At 45.8% G+C, this 13086-nt stretch overlaps 1 long non-coding RNA gene across 1 annotated transcript; it reads left to right on the top strand.

Annotated features, from left to right (window-relative positions):
* The first annotated feature begins 6707 nt into the window (after nucleotides 1-6707).
* LOC115894207 lies at nucleotides 6708-7355 on the top strand. Its single transcript, XR_004054226.1, has 3 exons — nucleotides 6708-6743; nucleotides 6925-7023; nucleotides 7140-7355. It is a non-coding gene; the product is annotated as an uncharacterized LOC115894207 (long non-coding RNA).
* The last annotated feature ends 5731 nt before the right edge of the window (nucleotides 7356-13086 follow it).

The raw sequence follows: 13086 nt of genomic DNA, 5'->3' as shown, positions 1-13086 counted from the left end.
GAGACAGAGTCTCGCTCTGCCCCCAGGCTGGAGTGCAGTGGCCGGATCTCAGCTCACTGCAAGCTCCACCTCCCGGGTTCACGCCATTCTCCTGCCTCAGCCTCCCGAGTAGCTGGGACTACAGGCGGCCGCCACCTCGCCCAGCTAATTTTTTTGTATTTTTAGTAGAGACGGGGTTTCACCGTGTTAGCCAGGATGGTTTCGATCTCCTGACCTCGTGATCCACCCGTCTTGGCCTCCCAAAGTGCTGGGATTACAGGCTTGAGCCACCGCGCCCGGCCCCAATCTCATTCTCTAGGAAAAACTCCTATGACTAGTTTAGTGCATATTGTTCCAGACCTCTTAGGGAATACATGTAAACACACCCCAAAACAGGATCATGCAACATGTGTTATCCTATAATGTGGTTTCTCCCTGCAGCATTAGACTGATTTGAGTGCCACGCCAAAGTGGCACCAGGGAGTGTGAGAAAATGCTTTGTATAACCATGAGGTAATGTCTACCACCAGAGGCCTGAGTTCCATGACTAAAATGCACATGGTAAGTATATATTAAATGGGAATCCTTGCCTTCTTTGTATTTAATTGCTTTCTCCTGGTAAGTGGGAACTAATTTTTTTTTCCTATGCAAGTGTCCATCATCTCAAAGTTTTGTTTTGTTTTACTTTGTTTTGTTTTGAGACTGAGTCTCACTGTGTCACCCAGGCTGCAATGCAGTGGCACATTCACAGCTCACTGCAACCTCAACCTCCCAGGCCCCAGCAATCTCCCAATTCAGCCTCCCAAGTAGCAGGGACCAGAGAAATGCACCACCACACCTGACTTTTTTTTTTTTTTTTTTTTTTGTAGCGATGAGGTCTCCGTATATTGCCCAGGCTGATCTCAAACTCCTAAGCTTAAGTGATCCTCCCACCTTGGCCTCCCAAAGTGTTGGGCAGGCATGAGCCACTGTGCTGAGCTGGGAACTAATTTTAAGATGCTATAAGGTCAGCCTTCTCTCTGGCCTCTCTCAGGATAACTCTGTAGTTCATAACCTTTTGTTCCTACCTCAGCACACATAACAGAGGCTGTCTTTTATTGGATATACACATATCCTGAAGTGTCCAGTGTACTCAAAAACAGCTCTCAGAAAAGCATATCAGAATGCCAAGGGGTGAAAGGGATGGTACCATAGGGACAATCTTATATCTTCAAAGTTATTTGTATTTTTGTGTTAATTAATTTGTATTATCATTATTTTTTTAGAAACGAGGTTCTGCTCTGTCGCCCAGGCTAGATTTGAACACCCGGGCTCAAGCTATCCTCTACCTCGCTGAAATTATTTTTATAAGTTAGTTATTTGCCAACTTTGATTCTTGAGTATGATTAATCACTCATTACCTGAGATGTATATCACAGCTAACTGTAACACGCTTGGAACCACGAATACAAGTGAACCCTGCAATTTAAATTCTTGCTTTATCAAAGCCAAACTTGTGAGCTTATCAACACAGGATTCTATGGTTTACACATTTATGTGTCATTCAACTAAGAAACCTGCTCTGTGTTAGGCATTGAACCAGGTACTGAGGAAACAAAGATGGACAAGACACCATCCCTGTTTGCAACCTGATACAGTAGTTCTCCAACTTTAGTGAGAATTACCTGGGAGCTTGGTAAAATGCAAAGTCTGATTTAGTAGGTGAAGTCAAGAAATTTGCTTTTTTTTTTTTTTTTAATGGAGTCTCACTCTGTAGCCCAGGCTGTAGTGCAGTGGCACCATCTTGGCTCACTGCAACCTCTGCCTCCCAGGTTCAAGCAGTTCTCTGCCTCAGCCTCCCGAGTAGCTGGGATTACAGGTGCCCGCCACCACATCCAGCTAATGTTTGTATTTTTAGTAGAGGCGGGGCTTCATCATCTTGCCCAGGCTGGTCTTGAACTCCTGACCTCATGATCCACCTGCCTCAGCTTCCCAAAGTGCGAAATTTGCTTTTTTTTTTTTGAGACGGAGTCTTGCTGTGTCACCTAGAGTGGAGTGCAGTAGCGTGATCTCGGCTCACTGCAACCTCCGCCTCCCAGGTTTAAGCAATTCTTCTGCCTCAGCCTCCTGAGTAGCTGGGACTACAGGTGCGTTCCACCACGCCCAGCTAATTTGCATATTTTTAGTAGAGATGGGGTTTCACCGTGTTGGCCAGGATGGTCTCAATCACTTAATCTTGTGAACCACCTGCCTCTGTCTCCCAAAGTGCTGGGATTACAGAGGTGAGCCACCAAGCCCGGCCAAAATTTGCATTTTTAACAGATGCCTAGAGTGATTTCCTTGTAAGTTATGAGAGGGACTCATTTTGAAAAACACTTGACACACAGAGAGAAGCCTAAAAATCATGTGAAGAGTTCAGGATCAGAGATTCGTTTCTGTCCCTACATTTCCTGAAAAAGTCAGTGCATGCACATGATAACAGGTATTTCAAAAGCTAAAGCTAGGGTGACCTCAGAGAACGACTTGGCAAGATGCAAAATTTAGAAGAATGTAGCCTTCTATAAATCAGTTATAAATTCCTCTATCAATATAGAGGAGTTTTCAGAAGGTCCTAAATCATTGATCTACTCAATTTACTAATATTTATTAAGTGCCTACATTGTCCCAGGCACAGATGAGCATTTTCTTCTGTCTAAAGCTCCTTCTATGTCCTATGTTTTGTTACTTCTGTTTCTCAGAAGCATTACTCTATTGATTATTGCTCTGAGTTTCTTGGTTCTGTGCCTTCAGTCTCTCTCAGCTGGCTCCTTTTTTTTTTTTTTTTTTTTTTTTTTTTTGAGACAGAGTCTCACTGCTGCCCAGGCTTGAGTGCAGTGGCACGATCCCACCTCACTGCAACCTTGCCTCTCAGGTTCAAGTGATTCTCCTGCCTCAGCTGTCTGAGTAGCTGGGATTACAGGCACTCTGGCTTCTTTTTAACATATCTCTTTCATCTAAAAAATAAAAATGTGGGCCGTCGAGGTGGCTCACTCCTGTAATCCCAAAACTTTGGGAGGCCGAGGTGGGCGGATCATCTGAGGTTGGGAGTTTGAGACCAGCCTGACCAACATGGAGAAACCCCATCTCTACTAAAAATACAAAATTAGCCGGGCATGGTGGCACATACCTGTAATCCTAGCTACTCAGGAGGCTAAGGCAGGAGAATCGTTTGATTCCAGGAGGCAGAGGTTGCAGTGAGCTGAGATTGCACCATTGCACTCCAGCCTGAGCAACAAAAGCGAAACTCCATCTCAAAAAAAAAAAAAAAATAGTAAAAATGTCGGCCGGGCATGGTGGTGACTCATGCCTGTAATTCCCAGCACTTTGGGAGACCGAGGCAGGTGGATAACAAGGTCAAAAGATCGAGACCATCCTGAACACCATGGTGAAACCCTGTCTCTACTAAAACTACAAAAATTAGCCAGGCATGGTGGCACGTGCCTGTAATCCCAGCTGCTCAAGAGGCTGAGGCAGGAGAATCGCTTGAACCTGGGAGGTGGAGATTGTAGTGAGCTGAGATCGCACCACTGCACTCCAGCCTGGGTGACAGCGAGACTCCATCTCAAGAAAAATAAAATATATATTAAAAAAAAAAAAAAAGCCTCCTGCATGCTGACTTCATGTTCTGTTTTCTTCCTCCACAGCTGTATCAGTTAGGATGCTTTTGGCTACAAGTAACAGAAAACTCAACACAGGCTACCTTAAACAAAATAATCTTGACTCACGTGACTGAAAAGTCCAGAAGCAGGTCTGGCCTCAGGGAATGCCTGATTCAGCAGCATGGATACTGTCAGAAGTCTGGCTTCTTTATGTTCTTGGCTCTGCCTTAATCCTTGGTGTCCCAACTCACCACAGGCAGGAGAATCACTTGAACCCCGGAGGCAGAGGTTGCATGCCAGCCTGGGTGACGGAGCAAGACCCCGTCTCAAAAAAAAAAAAAAAAAAACCAAAGAGGAAATGCTGCTTAGCAACCAAAATGCTGGGAATATAGGTGCCTGCCACCACACCCAAGTATTTCTTTCTTTTTTTTTTTTTTTTTTTTTTTTTGTAGAGATGAAGTCTCCTTATGTTGCTCAGGCTGGCCTTGAACTCCTCACTTCAAGTGATCCTCCTGCCTAGGCCTCCCAAATTGTTGAGATTACAGGTGTGAGTCACTGTGCCTGGCCAGAGCCATGCTTATGAAAGTATAGGCCACACCCTTGGTTGTACTCTTTCATCTTCCATTTATTCCTTAGCCTTGATGACAGGACAAGAATTGTTTCCCATGCCAAGGTCACTAATTATTACCATATCCATTGTTTCTTCTTAGTTCTTACCTTATTTGACTTCCTTGTGTCATTGGCCCTGTTTACTTCCCTTTCTTGACTCCTTTGCTTTGGGTGATGCAACTTTCTTTTTTTTTATCTTTTTTTTTTTTTGAGACAGAGTCTGTCTGTCTCCCAGGCTGGAGTGCAGTGGTGCAATCCCAGCTCACTGCAACCTCTGCCTCCCTGGTTCAAGCAATTCTCCTGTCTCAGCCTCCTGAGTAGCTGAGATTACAGGCATGTGCCACCACACCTGCTAATTTTTGTATTTTTAGTAGAGATAGAGTTTTGCCATGTTGACCAAGCTGGTCTCAAACTCCTGACCTCAAATGAAGACCCACTGGGCTTGGTCTCACAAAGTGCTGGGATTATAGGCATGGGCCACCACATCTGGCCTTGTGATGTAACTTTCTCTAGGTTCTGCTTCTATCACACTGGCCACTCTTTTTTTTTTGAGACACAGTCTCGCTCAGTCGCCCAGGCCGGAGTGCAGTGGCGCCATCTCGGCTCACTGCAAGCTCCGCCTTCCAGGTTCACACCATTCTCCTGCCTCAGCCTCCTGAGTAGCTGGGACTACAGGCACCCGCCACTATGCCTGGCTAATTTTCTTTTTTTGTATTTTTAGTAGAGACGGGGTTTCACCGTGTTAGGCAGGATGGTCTTGATCTCCTGACCTCATGATCCGCCTGCCTTGGCCTTCCAAAGTACTGGGATTACAGGTGTGAGCCACTGTGCCCTGCTTTTTTTTTTTGAGACGGAGTTTTGCTCTTGTCACCCAGGCTGGGGTGCAATGGCGTGATCTTGGCTCACTGCAACCTCCACCTCCCAGGTTCAAGCGATTCTCCTGCCTCAGCCTCCCAAGTAGCTGGGACTACAGGTGCCCACCACCACACCCCGCTAATTGTTTGTATTTTTGTAGAGATGAGGCTTCACTATGTTGACCAGACTGGTCTTGACCTACTGACCTCAGGTGATCCACCCTCCTCAGCCTCCCAAAGTGCTGGGATTACAAGCATGAGTCACTGCTCATGCCTCTGATCCCAGCACTTTGGGAGGCTGAGGCGGGCAGATCATGAGGTCAGGAGATTGAGACCATCCTGCCCAACATGGTGAAACCTCGTCTCTACTAAAAATATGAACAATTAGCTGGGTGTGGTGGCATGCACCTGTAGTCCCAGCTACTTGGGAGGCTGAGGCCGGAGAATGGCGTGAACCCGGGAGGCGGAGCTTGCAGTAAACTGAGATTGTGCCACTGCCCTCCAGCCTGGGCGACAGAGCGAGACTCAGTATTAAAAAAAAAAAAAAAAGTATAAACTAACCTTCTCATCCTTATCTCTGAACTTGTTCTTCCTCTATTACTCCCTATATTATTATTATTATTTTTTGAGATGGAGTCTTGCTCTGTCACCCAGGCTAGAGTACGTGGCATGATCTCAGCTCACTACAACCTTCACCTCCCTGGTTCAAGTGATTATCTCACCTCAGCCTTCTGAGTAGCTGGGACTGCAGGTGCACACCACCATGCCCAGGTAATTTTTGTATTTTTAGTAGAGATGGGTTTTTACCATGTTGGGCAAGCTGGTCTGGAACTCCTGACCTGAGGTGATCCGCCCACCTCAGCCTCCCAAATTGCTGGGATTACAGGTGTGAGCCACCCCACCTGGCCTATGTTAATTGATGCAATCACTGTCCATTTTGTTATCTAAACCTCCCCCCTGTTATCCTTCCTCAGAACCCCCCCTTAAGCCTACTAAGCTTCCTAAGCCTCATGATTCTATCTTCTTTTTTTTTTGAGACAGAGTCTCGCTCTGTCACCCAGGCTAGAGTGCAGTGGCATGATCTTGGCTCACTGCAACCTCTGCCTCCCAGGTTCAAGCAATTCTACGGCCTCAGCCTCCTGAGTAGCTGGGATTACAGGTATACGCTACCAAGCCTGGCTAATTTTTGTATTTTTAAGTAGAGATGGGTTTTCACCATGTTGCTCACTCTGGTCTCGAACTCGTGACCTCGTGATCCGCTGGCCTCGGCGTCCCAAAGTGCTGGGATTACAGGCATGAGCCACTGCGCCCGGCCATGATTCTGTCTTCTTAATACATCTCACTATCCCCTTTATTTACCCCACTGCTGCTGCCTCTTTAATGCTTTATTTTTATTTATTTATTTGTTTTTATTTTTTACTTTTTTGAGATAGAGTCTTTCTCTGTCGCCCAGGGTAGAGTGCAGTGGTGTGATCCTGGCTCACTGCAACCTCCACCTCTTGGGTTCAAGTGATTCTTATGCCTCAGCTTCTGGAGTAACTGGGATTACAAGCGCCCGCACCATACTCGGCTAATTTTTGTATTTTTAGTAGAGAGGGGTTTCATCATGTTGGCCAGACTGGTCTCTAACTCCTGACCTCCAGTGATCCACCCACCTTGGCCTCCCAAAGTGCTGGGATTACAGGTATGAGCCACCGCGCCTGGCCTCTTTAATACTTTAATCTATAGTATTAGTATTACATTAGTCTCCTTACCTTCTTTCTCTTTCTTTCTTTTCCTTTTTCTTTCTTCTTCTTTTTTTTTTTTTTTTTTTTTTTTTTTGTTGTTGTTGTTTTTTAGAGACAGTGTCTTGCTCTTTTGTCTAGACTGGAGTGCAGTGACAGGATCATAGCTCTCTGCAGCCTTGACCTCCTGGATTCAAGTGATCCTTCGGTCTTAAGCTTCTGGAGTAGCTAAAACTATAGGTGTGTTCCATCACACTTGGATATATATATATATATATATATATATACACACACACACACACACATACACACATATATATATATATATATATTTTTTTTTTTTTTTTTTTTTTCAGGCTGGTCTTGAACTCCTGGGCTCAAAGATCCTCCTGCCTTAGCCTCCCAAATGCTGGATTACAGGCACGAGCCACTGCACTTGGTCCTTACTGTCTTCCCAGTTTCTATGCCATCTTCATCCCCTAGAGCCATCATGTGACTTCTTCTTAGAGAATATGTTAAAAATAACCTGGTTTGTATTTCTCCTTTCCATGAGCACCCCTTTGTCTACAGGATAAAATAAAAACTTGGATTTGGTGTATAATATACTTTGTGTTGTGGTCTGGCCCAGACCACCTCTATAATAGTTATTTTCAAACTATTTGCAGGTCATGAAATAAATTTCGTGGTCACAGGTAACCATCCGTATTTTTTGTTCGTTTATTTGTTTGTTTTTGAGACAGAGTCTGGGTCTGGGTCTCAGTCGTTGGTTTCTTGGCTCACTGCAGCCTTGACCTCTTGGGCTCAAGTGATCCTCCCTCCTTAGCCTCCCGAGTAGCTGGAGCCACAGGTGTGTTCCACCATGCCTGGCAAATTTTATTTTACTTTATTGTAGAGACTGAGTCTTGCTATGTAGCCCAGGCTGGTCTTGAACTCCTGGGCTGAAGTGATCTGCTTCCCTTAGTGACCCAAAGTGCTAGGATTATAGGCGTGAGCCACCACACCCAGCCAAATAACCATGATTAAATTGTAACATAATAGGTTGGGCGTGGTGGCTCACGCCTGTAACCCTAGCAAGTGGGGAGGCCAAGGTGGGTGCATCACCTGAGGTCAGGAGTTTGACCAACATGGTGAAACCCCATCTTTACTAAAAATACAACAATTAGCTGGGCATGGTGGCACATGCCTGTAATCCCAGCTACTTGGGAAGCTGAGGCAGGAAAATTGCTTGAACTTGGGAGGTGGAGGTTGCAGTGAGCTGAGATCAAGCCACTGCACTTTGGCCTGGGCAACAGAGTGAGACCCTGTCTCAAAAACAAACAAACAAGAGTCATATAATATAATTGAAACTATTGGAGTATATTACATAGATTAATGGAAGTATTGTATGTTTCATTTCTTTTTCTTTTTTTTTTTGAGACAGAGTTTTGCTCTTCTTGCCCAGGCTGGAGTGCAGTGGCACAATCTTGGCTCACAGCAACCTCTGCCTCCCAGGTTAAGCTATTCTCCTGCCTCAGCCTCCCCAGTAGTTGGGATTACAGGCATGTGCCACCACACCCAGCTAATTTTGTATTTTTAGTAAGGACGGGGTTTCTCCATGTTGGTCAGGCTGGTCTCAAACTTCTGATCTCAGGTGATCCACTCGCCTCGGCCTCCCAAAGTACTGGGATTACAGGCATGAGTCACTGTGCCTGGCCTGTCTGTTTCATTTGTATATTGTGTAAATCAGGATAGGCTACGTTTTGCTGCAGTAACAAACAGTACTAAAATCTCCGTAGGGTAACAGAGCAAAACTTATTTTTCACTCATACAAAGTCTACTGCAAATCTCAGAGAGGTAACTGTTCTCTTCTTGTTGCTTTATTGATGCAGGGTGTTTCAGTCTTGTGGCACATCAGTCTCAATATATGCTTTCACAATAACTGCTACAGGGGAAGAGAACACTGGATAATCTTTTTTTTTTTTTTTTTTCTTTTTTGAGACAATTTCATTCTGTCGCCCAGGCTGGAGTGCAGTGGTGTGATCTTGGCACATTGCACCCTCTGTCTTTCAAGTTCAAGCGATTCTTCTGCCTCAGACTCCCGAGTAGCTGGGGTTACAGGCGCCTGCCACCACGCTCAGCTAATTTTTGTATTTTTAGTAGAGACGGGGTTTTGCCCATGTTGGCCAGGCTGGTCTCGAACTCCTGACCTGAAATGATCCGCCTGCCTCGGTCTACGAAAGTGTTGGGATCGCAGGTGTGAGCCACTGGGCCCGGCCTCACTGGATGCTCTTGAACATGAAATGAAATGCTTTGGTCAGGAATGATAAATGTCACTTCTGCTCATAATCTATTGGCCAGAAGCTAGTCATGTGACTGCCTAATTGCAAAGAGGCAGAGAAGTATTATCCTCCAATATGCCCAGACGTACAGACTAAGTGGATGTGGGTGAGTGCTAGAAAATGCCACCACATATGTGTGTATGTATACACTAGGTCATAGTAAATTATGTTTCTTGTTGTGGGTCACAGCAAAAAATAGTTGAGAAACTGCTATCCTGCTTCTCTCTCCTGCTCTCACCTCATCCTTCAATCCAAATTGGTGCATAGAGCTTACCAGACCTGCATTCAGAGGCCACTTGCTTATCTCTGTGAACTTGGTTGGGTCACCTAACCTCTCTGAGTTTCATTCCCTTCAGGGGTAAAGGAGGGAAATAACATCTGTCTTACAAGATTGTGGGGATTTTTTTTTTTTTTTTGAGACGGAGTCTCGCCCTGTCGCCCAGGCTGGAGTCCAGTGGCATGATCTCGGCTCACTACAAGCTCCGCCTCCTGGGTTCATGCCATTCTCCTGCCTCAACCTCCCGAGTAGCTGGGACTACAGGTGCCTGCCACCATGCCTGGCTAATTGTTTTGTCTTTTTAGTAGAGACGGGGTTTCACCACGTTAGCTAGGATGGTCTCGATCTCCTGACTTCGTCATCTACCTGCCTTGGCCTCCCAAAGTGCTGGGATTACAGGCGTGAGCCACTGCGCCCGGCCATTTTTTTTTTTTTGAGACGGAGTCTTGCTCTTGTCACCCAGGTTGGAGTACAGTGGTGCAATCTTGGCTCACTGCAACCTCCACCTCCTGGGTTCAAGTGATTCTCACTGCCTCAGCCTCCTGAGTGGCTGGGATTACAGGCGCATACCACCACACCTGGGCACTTTTTGTATTTTTAGTAGAGATGGGGTTTCACCATGTTGGTCAGGCTGGTCTTGAACTCCTGACCTTGTGAACCTCCCACCTTGGCCTCCCAAAGTGCTAGGATTACAGGTGTGAGCGACCACACCCAGCCATAGTAAGTCTTTTTTTTTTTTTTTTTTTTTTTTTGAGACAGAGTTTCTCTCTGTTGCCCAAGCTGGAGTGCAATGGCGTAATCTCGGCTCACTGCAACCTCCGCCTCCTGGGTTCAAGCAATTATCCTGCCTCAGCCTCCCAAGTAGCTGGGATTACAGGCATGCACCCCCATGCCCGGCTAATTTTGTATGAGTAGAGATGGGGTTTTTCCATGTCGGTCAGGTTGGTGTCAAACTCCCGAACTCGGGTGAGTCATCTGCCTTGGCCTCCCAAAGTGCTGGGATTACAGGCGTGAGCCACCGTGCCCGGCCAGCCCATGGTAAGTCTTAAGAGATGTGGTATTGTAAGTGCATATTCCTGGGCTTGACTCTATGTTGCTTTTAGACAGTAGACATCGGGCTGGTGCGATGGCTCACGCCTGGAATCCCAGCACTTTGGGAGGCCGAGGTGGGCGGATCATGAGGTCAAGAGATGGAGACCATTCTGACCAACATGGTGAAACCCTGTCTCTACTAAAAATACAAAAATTAGCTGGGCGTGATGGTACGCCCCTGTAGTCCCAGTTACTCAGGAGGCAGGAGAATCGCTCGAACCCAGGAGGCAGAGGTTGCAGTGAGCTGAGATTGTGCCACTGCACTCCAGTCTGGCAACAGAGGCAGACTCCGTCTGGAAAAAAAAAAAAAGAGACAGTAGAAATCATCACTATTCTGACAAGCGGAAGTCTTCCATTTCTGCGGGCACACGGTCTGTTTCGTAACTCCCTGCCTTTGCATATACATGTTCCCCCACCTGGAGTGCCCTTCTGCCTCTCATCTGTCTGTTAAATGCCTTATCCTTCAATGCTCAGTTCATGTTCTTCCTCTAGGAACTACTAGCTAACTCAGATAAGCAGACATGATACAATGTAGTGAATAATGAGCATGTATCCTGGATTTAGCAGACAGACATGGTTTGAATCCCAGCTCTGCCACTTCAACAGCTGTGACAAGCATGTGACTAGCATGTTACTTAACATCTGTTTTCTTATCTGGGAAATAGGTGTAATATGAGTACCTACAGAATTGTTCTGAGAATGAAAAGAGAAAATGCCTGAGAAGTGTTAAACTCAGTGTCTAGCCCATAAGTACTCATTACACCCTTCTTTGGGCCGGTCTTGTACCTAATACCTCCCTCTACTATAGTTTCTAACTGCTGCAGTTATTTGTTTGATGACATGCCTCTACTGGACTAGGTACTTGTTGAACGCTATCCTAGAGTTCAGCAATAATAGCTAGCTTTTTTGCACATTTACCAAATAATTTCAAGAATTATGCAAACATTTTATATATATTATTTCATTTAATATTGATTGGAAATGACAGGATCCTGCTTAACACAAACTCAGCATAATAATAATAATAATAATAATAATAATAATAATAATAATAATAAAAACTATCCTGGCCGGGCGCAGTGACTCACACCTGTAATCCCAGCACTTTGGGAGGCCGAGGTGGGTGGATCACCTGAGGTCGGGAGTTCAAGACCAGCATGGCCAACATGGCAAAACCCTGTCTCTACTAAAATGACAAAACTTAGCTAGGTGTGGTGGTGCATGCCTGTAGTCCCAGCTACTCAGGAGGCTGAGGCAGGAGAATCGCTTGAACCTGGGAGGCAGAGGTTGCAGTGAGCCAAGATCGGGCCACTGCACCTTGGCCTGGGTAACAGAGCAAGACTCTGTCTCAAAAAAACAAAAAACAGGTCGAGCACGGTGGTTCATGCCTGTGATCCCAGCACTTTGGATGGCTGAGGTGAGTGGATCAACTGAGGTCAGGAGTTTGAGACCAGCCTGGCCAACATGGTGAAACCCTGTCTCTACTAAAAATACAATAATTAGCTTGGTGTGGTGGCATGCACCTCTAATCCCAGCTACTTGGGAGGCTGACGCAGGAGAATCAGTTGAACCTGGGAGGTGGGGGTTGCAGTGAGCCGAGATTGCGACACTGCACTCCAGCCTGGGTGAGGGAGGAAAACTGTGGGTCAAAAAAAAAAAAAAAAAAAAGCAGCAAACAACTAATGATTAGAGAAATGCAAATCAAAACCAAAATGAGATACTACTTCACACTCATTAGGATGGCTACTATATTTTAAAAACCAAAAAAAAAACAAACGTGTCAGTGGGTTTGGAAAGAAGGCGTGAAGAGATCAAACATCAAAAACAGCAAGAGAGTGCAACAGGATTTAGAATCAATAAGAGATTTTAAGGATAGGAGCCAAGGACAGTCAAGGATTTCCAGCCTAGAAGGATGTGGCCATTTACAGAAATAGGGAGATAAGAGGAGGAATTAGTATGAGGAAAAATGACACATTTAGTTTTAGACATTTAGTTTTTTTATTACTCAACGGTATTTCATAAAAAACAACAACAAAAAGACATTTCGAGTTTTTGTTGTTGGTGTTGTTGTTGAGACGGAGTCACGCTCTGTGTGCCCAGGCTGAAGTGCAGTGGCGCGATCTCGGCTCACTGCAAGCTCCATCTCCCGGGTTCACACCATTCTCCTGCCTCAGCCTCCTGAGTAGCTAGGACTACAGGCGCCCGCCACCACGCCCAGCTAATTTTTGTATTTTTAGTAGAGACGGGGTTTCACCGTGTTAGCCAGGATGGTCTCGATCTCCTGACCTTGCGATCCGCCCGCCTCAGCCTCCCAAAGTGCTGGGATTACAGGCGTGAGCCATCGCGCCCGGCCGATAACTTACATTTTTCAAACTAGAAAACAAGTAGGTGCAGGATGGGCCATGGAGACAGCCCGCATTAAAGGTTGTGGGAAGATAATAGAAGAGTCAGTGATGGGGGCAGAAAGGGAAGGTTTGAGGAAGCAACTGTAGAGTCTAGAGAAGCCAAGCAGAATTTGAGGAAGAGGAGGCGGCGCGGAAACTAGTGATGGAGAAAACATGGAAAGGGCTATTGTATTTGGTGAGCTCCTTCGGAACCTTAGAGAACAAAGGTGTT

This window comes from Rhinopithecus roxellana, chromosome 17 (genome assembly GCF_007565055.1).
Source record: "Rhinopithecus roxellana isolate Shanxi Qingling chromosome 17, ASM756505v1, whole genome shotgun sequence".
In the NCBI taxonomy this organism is placed as follows: domain Eukaryota; kingdom Metazoa; phylum Chordata; class Mammalia; order Primates; family Cercopithecidae; genus Rhinopithecus; species Rhinopithecus roxellana.
This window is presented reverse-complemented; position numbering and strand designations above follow the sequence as displayed.